Here is a 13,668-nt window from a genome sequence, read left to right as displayed (position 1 = left end):
ATACACTAAAAAAGAAAAATAATTTCACATTCATATTAAATCAAAAATAGATGTTTATAATAAACTCTTGATTAAATTCAAATAACATTACTGATTTTTTTTTTGTTGCTAAATTCCTTTATTTACAATTAGCTTCTATACTAAAGCTATTAGTAAATCGTATGACAGACTATCACTTGAAATAGAATCATCCAATCATAATCCTTAACGAGTACAAAAACAATTAATATGAACAATATAAAAGATAAATATTATGAATAATAATAATATTATTATTTATGCAATAACATCATAATATTTAATAGTGTCTTTGAATATAGTTTAATATCTTTACACCATTAATCAAGTCGGGTACGTAAATAAAACAAAATAAATAAAATATTAAATTTAAATAGAATGGCAATAAATGAAACATCAACTTTAAGATAACCATTGATAAATAATAACCGTAAGCATCCATAAATTTTAATAACCGAAAATAAAACAAAAATTATTACGAGAAATGTTATCTCCAACAAGCCGGATTCATCATAACGGTCCACAACCAGATCAAACACATGGAGTCTTTTCAGCCTCCTAACGTCATCAGTATTGTCACGTAAATTCAAAGCCATATGATTAACATGCTCATCCAACCTACACAATTATCTCGAAGCTAGTCATTTAGCTTCTTATGGAACGTATAGAATGCTTATGTAATCGTTGATCACAGTATTCCTCACGAGCTACGGTGCTTGGGTTATGTTCAGTAATATTTTATTCTGGAACCGTTGAATGATCTCCACATTGTTGTTACTGGTTGTGCCTCAGAGATAATTCCGTAAATTCATACCGGCTTCAAGAAAGTCTTGTAAAGCAGAATATTTTTGGATAAAGAAAGTTGAGATCCCTTATCCAGTATCCAGTACATCTTTCTAAACTTAATATCAATGAATATCCTTTTCTTCCTTACATGATATCTCCAGGTTAAACGGTGAACAAGGTAAAAGCCTTACCTTACTGGCAAACATTACTGGGATAAGATATGCTGACACCGTTTAAATGAACTTCGGGGTAATCTTTTCTTCTCATCGTGAACGTTACTAGGCTGGACTCAGTCGGATTTACCTTTATTCTCAATTTACGCAGAAAAATGCTGATTGTATCCAGTGTAGAATGTAATTTCTCCGACACTATTTTCGGGCTATCGTCAATCGCCAAACTGCCGCGTCTTCTGCATATGACGCAACTGTAACATTGTCTGGATTAGGTAGGTCAGCGGTGTTAGACCAGGAATAGAACCGCTCCCAGAACTGAGCTCTGTGGAACTTCTGAGTTATTGTCGAGAAACTTAGACTTCTTTTGATTGTGGTTAACTCATGAGAAGCAACCATCATTATTGATAATGATGATCTATAAATCTGTTTTCTATTCGCGGTGGTGCATGTACTTTTATGTAAACATCTATTTATTACTTCTGTCAGCTACATTTAATTATAGTAATCCATATTGAATGAATATATTAGCAAAATTCCTTCACATTTTATATCACGAATAATAAAAGCGTGGAGCCCTTCATTATATTACAATGTATTTTATAATCATTTCATTGATAATTTGCTACATAAATTGGTAAAAGTACAAACATTTCAAAAGTTTTGGCTGAAATCAAATTTCAAATATTTACTGGGACACTTTAGCAAAAAAATCTTTCTTACAAAAGTTGAAGTTGTTTTTATCAAGATCACAAATTACCAATTTTTTTGATAAAATTTTTATTTAATATTCAACCGATTCCCGCAAAATGACCATATATATATATATTTCATTGGTTAGCTATATTTTGTTTCGGAAGTGGAAGTTTTTGCATTTATATTTTCTAAATAGATAGGCGTTTAAACCATCATAAAATCTTTGGTCCATCCCATTCCAATGGTCTATGGAAATAAAACGTATATTTTTAATTAAAAAGAAAAAAAAAATTAAATTTTAATCTATCTCCTTAGAAAATTACAATTTTGTTTATTTACAATTATGGCTGTATCTTTTTATATTTTTTAAAAAGTTCTTTATTTACATTTATTATCACCACCCAAGTATGGAAGCCCCCAGTATGAAAAAAATAATTTTTTTTTTCGCAATTTAAAATTTTTAATGCTCAAAACGTATTTTGTTAAACAATAAAGTTACTAGCTGTCAGATTAAAAAAAAAAAAAAAAAAAACAATCGAAAAAACTGTTTTAAATTTCGATTTTAATTTATTTAAAATCAATTTTAGAGAATACTTTAGATATAAAAAAGGCCCTGATGAGCATGAGCTCTCAAATTTTCAAAAAAACGAAAACATATTTTTCGAAATTGTAATACTAATATACTACTAATATTAAATATTTTGATTGTTGCTTTATTTTGCAGAACATCTTGACTTCATAAATTAAAATTAAAAAGTTAAAATATAATCAAACAAGTAATTTTATATTTAACAAAAAAGAATCGTTAGACCGATAACATTAAACTTTTTTACGATAATTTTTTTTTTTAATATGTTAAAGAAATAATTGAAGCTGGCTAATTAAACATTTTTGGTTAATATTTTATGACACATTTATAAGTTGTATTTTTTCTTTTTCCTGGTTGTTGAAGCTTATATTTTTGAAGTTTCATAAAGGTTTTTTCGTTTAATATTTTGTATAAATGTTGTCGTACTTTTGATTTATCATAACTTATCTCTTCCGATTCTTTTTCTAAAATATATAGTCATAAAGGCTACAGCGAAGAATCCAGAATCGTAAACATTGGATTGGATTTGAACTTTGTAAAATGCTGTTGACTTATTTTTACCGTACAATTTGGATAAAAATAAGTTACAAGCTTTTTTTATAAATTGAGTCATAACCTATTAAATGATTTTTTTCACGTAGGAGGTAAATTAGAAAAATTAATTAAAACTATGTTTATGATAATTACCTAAATGTTTTCTGAGTGAAGGTATATTAATATTTACTTTTAATAGTGATGAATCACAATATAATTAAAATTAACGTATTAATTAATTCGACTGAATAAAATTACAAATTCGATAAATAAATTTTAACAGTTTATTGTAACTGTAATTGAAGTAAATTAAAAATATCCAGATTAGATTCGCGTAATTATTTTTTATTATCTCAATAAATTTGCTGTTAAAGTAATAGAACATATAAGAAAGGATAATTTATTACGTAAATAAATTAATCCGAGTAACATTTTGACGGTAGATTAAACGTTGCTTTTTACAACTCAGTCATGTTATTTTTATTTCCTCTACTTTAGTAATTATACAAATCATTAAAGCAATCAAGTAAAATAAACATTTCTAGTAGTCAGACATTAATTAATTATACGAGTAATTCATCGTTCGGAATATAACTTTATTTATTAAGTATTCTATTCTTGTAAACCTAAAGGTTCTTTAAGTTTCTAAAATTTCTATTAGATTTTTATCAAAGTTTTTATACTTGTTAATCTAATAATTACGTTATAATTCTCAGAAATAAATGCATACGTTGTTGAAATACTTAAAAATAGTACACAAATTGTTCCGTTTAAAAATTTTCTTAACGTCAGTTCATAATATAAATCAACTGAAAAATTTTTTCATCATCGAGGGAGGAGAAACACTACTCTTTCAATTTTTATTAGAGGAGGAGTTTTGTCTGAAAGAACAATGAAACTTAAATAATTATTAAACCGGTTAAAGAAGAAAAGAAACTGTATTATGGGAATTAAATAAAATGTAAACTCCTTTTAAAAGAATACTAGTACAAAAAAAAAAAAAAAAAAAATACTGGAGGCTTGAGAAGTGAGCGCAGAAAATCTATGTTTTTATCAATTATACAACTAATCAACTACAGCAACAATAGATGGTATCTGTACAGTTGTTTAGAAACAATTCAAGACTTGGATTCTGCAGAATTTAATTGTACTGTTTTACAGAGCTGAGAGAATACTTTAATGTCAATGAGTGAATTACTATTAAAGAATTGTTCCGATAAAATTCAGAACATTTAAGAACAAAAGTTTATTTAAGTTAATAAAATGTAGAGAAGTTTATTATTTAGATCTGTATTAATTTTACTGAAAAAATAAAAAATCTCGACAAATTCTTAATTTTTTTATTTTACTCTGATATTTTTAATCGAATTTAAGACGGCTGAAAATCATTATGATAATTTTAAAGCTAGAAAAAACTAGAGAATGGAGGGATTCTGTAAGGAATGGGTAAATAGATGTGATACAAGATCTTGCACTTATAGCTGGTTTAAATCAAATTTAACGAAATATTCTTAAAGTTAAATTTTTTCCATTTAATTTAAATTTGTCTTGAATGAAGTCCAAAATTAATTTAATTAATGTATGTTATTCCATTTACTTACTGTTTTAGTGAACTTACTAAACCAAATTTTTAATATGTACTGAGAATTTACACTTAATAACTAAAATGCATCTAAATATATTTTAGCTAATTTAAAAAAAAAGATGAAAACGAATTTAAACCTTTTCATATAAGTTAAATCAGTGATATAAGCGTACATATTTAAATAAATTAGCAGTCATGTGATATATAATATATATTTACTAGTGGGCTGCGCCTCATGGCCGATACAACATTAATCATATCATATGAATGATTTCCATACTGAGTATAAGCATCCTCTTAATGCATTCTTTCTTGTTATGTAATTGGTATTTGTTGATTATACTAGTTTTGCAGCCTTTCTAGAGTGATGCATTCAAGAGTGTAAAAAAAACAAAATTATTAATTAGAGTCGTTTTTTGTTACAATATTGATGTTTACTATATAACTTCTTTAGTGATACAGAGTGAATTCGAAACGTAAGAGCTTGCTCATCGATAAGCAGAAAGTAACTCAGTGAAAAAGGCAACCAAAAGTCGTCACTTTCTTAATTTTTCTAGCATTAGACTTGTTTTTCTTGAGAACTGATAGGCTGTTTATTGAAGTTGTTTGTAAAGTCGCTTACATTTATCGTGATTGTGATATATAACTTCGGAAATAAAACCTATTTTATTAATTTTTTAAGACAAAGGATTTTCAAAAGTATTGCTAATGCTTTATAAGTGTTGATTATTAAAATAAATTCTATTTTTCTTCTTTCTATAAGTTGCATTGAGTTATACGAGGGACGATCAGAAAGTAAGTAACACCCCCTCTATGAAACAAACACAAATTTAAAAGACAATTTTTTTTTTTTATTGAACAAAACCTACATATTTTTATTTATTTTTCGACATAATCACCAAGTTTTTCTAAATACTTTTCATACCTTGTGACAAGTTTTTTAATTACACTCTCATAAAGATTTCGTCCAATTTCCTTCAACCATTTAAAGACCGCTTCTTTAGTTCATCATCATTAGCGAAACACTCCCCTCCCAGGTCTCGCTTGAGAGGACCAAACAGGTGATAGTCGTAGGGTATTAGGTGAGGGCTGTAACGCGGGTGAGACCACACTTCCTACTTGAATTTTTGCCGTAACTCTTTTGTTACTTGAGCTGAATGAGGAATAGCGTTGTCGTGAAGAAAAACGCCATCGCTCAGTCTTTTGGGACTTCGATATTTAATGGCTCTTCGCAATTATTTTAGTCTCACAGTAAGTTTCGGCACTGACTGTTGTTCCCTGGGGCATAAATTTACTGTAAACAATTCCCTCAGAAAAAGACTGTCAGCATAACCTTTCGAACATGTGGGGATGTTTTCACTTTTTTTGGCTGCGGCAAATTTTTGTGTCTCCATTCATGTGATGCTCGTTTAGTCTCAGGAGTATAATGAAGTAACCAGCTCTCATCCCCTGTGATGATTTGTTTCAAAAACTGTGAACCAGTTCTGAAATAACGTTGAAGAAAAGAAAGAGCAGACGCAGAACGTTGATGTTTGTGGTTTTCGGTCAACAGATGTGGCACCCATCTTGCACATTTCTTACGATAACCAAGCTAATAGTGAATAATTGCAAACACACAACCATAACTGATGTTAAGTTCACTTGTAGTCTCTCTAATTTTAATGTGACGGTTACTCAAGATCATCGCATTCACGTGTTCCACGTTACCCGTCGTGTTTGCAGTTGAAGGACGTCCAGCACGTAGTTCGTCACTCATATTTTTTCTCGTTTCTGGATATTTAGCACCATTTTGTGATCATGGAGCGTGGCATTGCATTCTCACCGTATACCTCAACAATTTGGCGATGAACTTCACAATTGTAATTTTTTCCCCATACAAATCGGAATAACCAAACGCACTTCTATGCTGAACGAAACTTCCAGAGGACACGCCATATTAACAACGACACTGCACATGTACTGAATGTCGTACAGAATTGCTGCTGGGGATCGTGAAGACAACACAACCAATGCTGCCACTACAAGACATTAATATATCTTTTTCAGTTCAAGAACACGGCAAGGGTGTAACTTATTTTTGATCCACCTCTCGTGTTTATTATAAAATAAATTAATTTTACTTAATTATTAAAGAATCTTAATTGTAGTATTTTCTAAATATTATTCTGCTGCCTACATTGATTCGATATTTAATTATCATACTCTCAAGTTCTAGTGATAAAGTTTGTTATACTGGTAAATGTATTATGTTTATATCTTAACACATATATTATGTACATGATACACACTATCATGTGTGCAATTAACATGATATATGATACACAATAGCATGTTGTGTTATTAATTATGGTTAAATAATATACTGTTTAATATTATTACTATTTATTAATATTGCATTTAACAATTCATTTTTTATTTTATTTGATAATAAATCCGATAGATTTTAATTATATTTTCTGTTTTATAATTCATAAAAAAATGCTTTTGGAATTTTGCTTTGCCATCACTTTAAATTTTGTTCGTTCTCTTAGACAAACAACTTGATGTCACTTTAATGTATTAAAAACACATTTACTAATATTTTTCTAAAGATAGAAGGAAACCGGCAGAAAGAATCCAAATAGAATATTTATTAATAAATATGAATTTTTAAGTAAACGTATAATCGCTTTATACCTCACCGGGCTGGTTTAGTGATTAACTCGTCGTCCCAAATCAGTTGTCTAATAGCTGATTTTTGAAGTCGAAGGTTCTGAGGTTCAAATCTTAGTAAAGGTTGGTTTCTTTAATGCGGATTTAAATACTAGACAGTGGATACCGGTGTACTTTGGTGGTTGCGGTTCAATTAACCATACGTCTCAAGTACGGTCGACTTGAGTTTGCACAAGACTGCACCTCATTTATATATCATAGATGTCATCCTTATCTCACTGGACCGTGGGGGGTTTGGCTAATTATTGTTCACTAGTTGAAGAGATTGCAATGTGTACATTAGGAAAATAAAAAACCTATAATCGCCTTAAAATGCAAAAATCATAAAAAAAATAAGCAATAAACTGAAAAATTATTAATTTTTCTGTCCACTAAAATTATTATGTGAATTCAGTTAATATAATTTAGAAAGTTTTACCAAAAGTCATACTTTGATTATTAGCTTAATTTTTAATTAACATAAAATATCAATAAGCATTTTAGAAATATACATATAAAATTTTACCTATAATTTCTGTAACAATCATGGTTAAAACGAAAAATCATGGGCTTTTTAAAAAAAATAAAATCTGATTTTGGTAAATCCAAATTACTTTTCAACAGTTAAATCTACACGAGGAATGAAATCGAAAGAATGAAAGAATCTACATATAACCTTTACACTTACATAATAGAATATACTCTCCAGAATTTATCAGCAATAAAAAAAAATTACAAATTGACTCGGGGAAATATCACTTGGATTCTTCACTTGAATGGCTTATCTGTATGAAATTTGAGTCTGGAGTATTAGAGCCTGAGTTAATTTTACCGAGAGCGCAGAAGACAGGGAAAACATTTCCATCACCGAAACTCGCTAACGAAGCGTTTCCGAACCTTTGTTTATATGTACTATCTATCTTACTTTTACCAGTAGTAATGAAAATTAGCTTCCTTCTTCGCGAATTACTCTGTATGTAGAACAACAAAATTAATTTAACCAAAAATATATTTATTGACTGTTCAACAAAAATAATAAAACTTTTTATGGAATAACAAATGCTAATATAAATAAAAGCTGACAACACAGTTGTAAGACTTTCTCATCACGGGTCTAAAGACGAGTTCCAGGAAAGTCCTACAACTATGGTTATTTCTGATGCACGGCTTACACACACCTACACACACAACTAGCGATGACGGTTGGTATTAATAAAACTAATGAAATTTCACAACTTGCATAGAACAAATTTTGCTTGTGCAGTCGGCAGACTAGTGTAGCTGCAAGGCTTAACGCACTAGGTATCGAGTCAACCAGACGATCGAGTTCGAGATTCAACCAGACCCAGTAGCTTTTTTATACTTTAAATATTATTACTTCCTTGTAACAAGGAAGTATTGTGATCACGAAAAATTTCGGTTCCAGATTTCAACGGAAATATCCATTTTGAGCATCCCTGAATCCATTTTGACTAGTTTCGGCTTGACTTCTGTACCTTGCATAACTCGACTAGACGTAATTGAAAACGATTAGCTGTAGAATATTAAAATTTTGGATTTAAGACTGTTGTAACATCTAGTTGTGCACTTCTCCTTTTGATTGCAATCGACTGGACCAAAAAAACCCAAAATCCAAGTTAGTTCAGATATTCTTTGAAGTGAAATTCGAATCAAATAGGTCCCAGAACCGTATCTGCAGTAGTTTTTGAGAAATCTGGAGTGAAAACGTTACTTTCTTGTACGAAGTAAAGGAAGTATTGTGATTGCGAAAAATTTCGGTTTCCAGATTTCATTGGAAATATCCATTTTGACCATCCTTGAATCCATTTTGACTAGTTTCGGCGTGACGTCTGTACGTATGTATGTAGCATAACTCAAAAACGATTAGCCTTAGGATGTTGAAATTTTGGATTTAGGATTGTTGTAACATCTAGTTGTGTACCTCCTTCTTTGATTGCAATTGATGACCAAGAATGTCCAGAAAAGCCCAAAATCCAAAACAGTTTGAATTTTGGACTTTTTCTTAACTGCAGCAATAAGCCCTCATTGAGAGCTTTTCAACGACGTAACATAATAAGTATTTATTTTCATTGGTTCCAGAGTTGTAGGCAAATAAAATTTTCATTAATGAAATATTTGGATTCGTAGGCACATCGGTTCGAATCAGACTTCATCTCCTTTTTTTTAATTTAAATATATTGATTTATTAATAATTATTAACCTCTTATTGTAAAAAGAATTTACGATGAATAATAATTCTATAATAACAACAAAAAAAAAAAGAAAAAATATCAAAAGTTTTTAATGAAATAAGATTTTAATTAGAAAATTTAATTGCATCAATGTCTCATATGTAGAAATAGTCTGACCAAATTTGGTCAAAATTGGTCCGTTAGTTCTGGAGAAATAAGGTGATTTAGAGGCCAAAATCGAAAACAGGTGTATATGTACGTACGAACATTAACATTCAGGAAGTTCCTATCCGGTTTTTTGGGTTCCTTAGGTGCCAAAAAGTCTAGATCCGCTGAAAACCGCATATTCCGAAATTGAACCGATCACAATACTTTCCCTTCTAGAGCTATAGCTCTGCATAGCGCTGTCTAGACGGGAAAGTAAAAATCCTTAAACGTAAACTAAAAAAAGATAATAATAAATTGCAAGATAATTCTAAAAAAAATAATTTACAATAAAAATCAACAGAAAGAAGTTAGAATCTCTGGTTTCAAAATTCATAACCGACATTCAGTTGTGATTATTAAACAACTCAAACCTATGCCATCACTTAAGATAAATAATACATTTACTGATAAATAAGAATTAATGTTAATTCCAAGATCTATCTTTCCTATAAATCTGGCTGAAGTCTAAGTAGTTGGATTCTTTTGCACGGCGCAAAATTCCGGGATAGTGCGGGAGGGTTTTTCTTAAGAAGCATGAATTTCTCCTGAAGTGGTTTTAAAACACTTGGAAGAACAATTTATTATAACAAAAAATTTAGTTAATCAACTTAAAATCACTGATAAATGTTGCTCCTCCCAACTGCAAAGCTATTTTTTTTTACTTGCTTTATTTTAACTCACAATGTTTTTTCAATATTTTTTTTTTATGGTTGTCCTCAAATCTTGCACTCTTAACATACTTCCTGACATTGCCGATTGATGAAATTTTGCAGTTACTAAGGTCGGGTCACAATACAATATTCCACCATTATTTTTTTAAACATCTCACCGTTCGGAGTAAATTAAAACTGGAAATTAAGGATGCGGGTTTAAAAGTTGCAAAATCTGCAAAAAGGCTAAGCGGGGTTTTAAATTCAAATTAATCTACTAATTAAACTCATGCATTATATGATAATAATTTGATTATTGTGTGACTAAAAAGTATAAAGCAACTTTTAAACATTTTTGTAATATTATTATTTCATGAGAAATTTCTGCTAGAAGAAATCCAGTGTATAACAGTCGTTATTTGTCTCATTTTTCTGTCCTTCTTTTGGTATATCCTGCCTTTATCATCAGTCATACCTTTTCTTCATCTTGATCCTTTCCCTCCTGCTGGTTTTTTTACGGGGTTTTCTATACGCTACTGCATCTGTGTTTAGGATGTGAGGACCTGTTTGGGTTAACATGTCCTTGGGGTTTGAGTAATCTGATAGGGGTAGTAAACAGTTTACTTTGTACACTATGTTCTGAGGTAATTATTGGTAGAATATAGTTTCATAATTCTCTTTAGGAAAAATCCACTTGGATTTATACACCAATATTTATAATATTGGTGTATAAATATGAATAAGCGACACGAGGTATCTCAGGATAATATTATTAAAAATGCAAAGTAGCAAAGTGATAGACGGAAGTTAAAACAAAGGAGTACAACGAAAAAGTATAAAGAGCAAGTAAGTGAGAATGTCATAGAAAATTAAAGTAAAAAGGGTGATAATAAGCATAGAAAGAATTAGATTCTACAAGCTAGTCAACAGTCTACTACAAAGATTTGGTATATAGCTCCTAAGTCGGTGTTAGTCGGTGTAAGAGAGGGAAAAGATTGGAGTTGATACGAAGTAGAAGTGTTATTGTGCGAGCTAAATTGTTTTTTCAATAATGATTATAGCCCCCATTTGTCTAGAAACTCTTCATTCGTACAAGTCTGAACGAATCTGACAAAATATCCACTGAAGTGTCTCAAACAATTTGTTCGTATATCCTTCAATCTTTCTCACCCTTGCGCGCTAATCTCTTTCTTGTCGATAGATTTTGTCTCATTGTTAGAAACTTTATTGTGTTCTTGTTAAAATGATATTTTGTAAGTTAGTGTAGAGTTTCAAATGATAAATGAAAGAATTGTTTCGTTCAGATAATTTTTAATTACAGTGCAATCTCGCAGATTTTTTTTTACTATCATATGATTTTATTTATTGACAAAATTATAAAGAAAATAACGTTTGTAATTATAAAAAAAAAAACAAAAAAACAAAAATGGAATTTAATGATTTGATTTTTTTAAATAATGTTTTTACTAATAAATTTCGAAATGTTCATCAAAAGAAATTGAACCCAAAGATAAGTTCGTATTACCTACAGTATCTGTCTTCTATATTTCTATTACTAATCTCTTTTTATGATTGCTGATGAGTTTAAAATTTAGTAACTAGCTACATAATAAATGAGGTTCTTTTATTGTACGAGTAATTACTTTTACTTTTTCTATTCAATTTCATTTCGTATTTAGATTTGTTTTTAAATAAATGAATCTAAATGAAAAAAAAAAAAATTGAACGTTTATGGATCAGCGGTTGGTTTTACGTTAATGGCAAAGCATATAATTGATTTTTTAAATACAAATTTTTGAAAAAATTCATTTTAAAAATAAATAGTTTCCATAAGTTAAAAAACTGAATAAGAAAATGTATATCTCTCCTATCTTTCTTTCCCATAAAAAAGGATGGTACGTGGGTTGTTTGTGTGACGTATATATTCATATTTTAGCTGCTATTGGCGCAGGGTGGACCACGTGGTGCGTCGGGCAGCTGCGCTCAGCGCACGAACGATTCATTCGTTCAAATGATTTATACTTCTTTATAGAAACGATCTATCTAAAATTATATTTGTGTTTTGGGGATAAAAAAGGAAAACATTGTGTTTGAGCTGTGGTAAAATATCGCAACTCAAGAAACAGCTATAAATGTTCAGGATTTTGAAGTGTTCTGTTGTAAAATTTTTTGTTGTTAGTACACTAAATTCATGAACGTTATTTAGTTATAACTGGCAAAAAAAAAATTAACAAAATCATGTGTAATTAAATATAAATCATGTTTAAAAAAAAAATTAACAAAATCATGTGTAATTAAATATAAATCATATTTTCGAGGCAAGCCGCAGGCCTACCTTTTTTCCAGTAGTTATAAAAACCAATTTGTTATAAAAAAATAACAAATATAAACACGAATAATAAAACTAACTTACAAAAAATTAAATAAATTGTTGAAAATGTCCTCCACCAAAGTGGATACAGCATTTTGCCCGACGAATAACATCTTTGTTGTTTTTCCCTATTTCAGTAGGATTATTTTGTATTAGTAATACCGCACTGAAAAGTTTAATAACTAACTCTTAATTTGTCTTACACTTTTTATCTTTCTTTCTTTTTCCTGTTTAGCCTCCGGTAACTACCGTTTAGATAATTCTTCAGAGGATGAATGAGGATGATATGTATGAGTGTAAATGAAGTGTAGTCTTGTACATCCTCAGTTCGACCGTACCTGAGATGTGTGGTTAATTGAAACCCAACCACCAAAGAACACCGGTATCCACAATCTAGTATTCAAATCCATGTAAAAAATATCTGGCTTTACTAGGACTTGAACGCTGTAACTCTCGACTTCCAAATCAGCTGATTTGGGAAGACGCGTTAACCACTAGACCAACCCGGTGGGTTTACACTTTTTATCACTCTTATATTAACTCACTCTTGGACAATGCATGTAACAATCATGGTACGAAAACTGTCGAATTTTGAAGCACTTCCACTTATCCATTCGCTCTGAAATTTTGTATACAGGTTTGTCGCTGATGACAATACATTTAATCAACATTTTCAAGTCGTTGATGCTCCTAAGTTGCTAAGTGAAAAAAATGCCCCTTGAACTTATGCAATCTCGTTTACATGCATATTTTTGTAGTGAAAGATAACTTACCCTGTTTTGCTAAGTTTGGATCTAAGATTCGTACACGTTTAAAATACATAATTTTACCAAAACGTAGGGCTCTACCTACTATAACAACCGACTGGAGCTAAATGATAACACGCTATTAGTTTTATAAACAAGTGAAATATATGAACAAGTGGGTATACAGTTGCTACTAGAAATTCTGTACAGTAACGACCGAAGTTTTGGGAAAATTTAGTAATTTTTTACCGTATCCGAATTTTGGACGCAAATATCTCAAAAACGGTCGGTCTTAGCGCTTTGAAAAATTTTTTCGGTCCTCCCCAATAATATCCCATTTGCTCCCAGTGGTATCCATTGGATGATAATATTTTCAAGTGCTCCCGGGGCGTGGTTCGGAGACTGGTGATGGGGTTGGGGCGTCACCGTAATA

Source organism: Lycorma delicatula, chromosome 2 (assembly GCF_047948215.1).
Source record: "Lycorma delicatula isolate Av1 chromosome 2, ASM4794821v1, whole genome shotgun sequence".
In the NCBI taxonomy this organism is placed as follows: Eukaryota; Metazoa; Arthropoda; class Insecta; order Hemiptera; family Fulgoridae; genus Lycorma; species Lycorma delicatula.
This window is presented reverse-complemented; position numbering follows the sequence as displayed.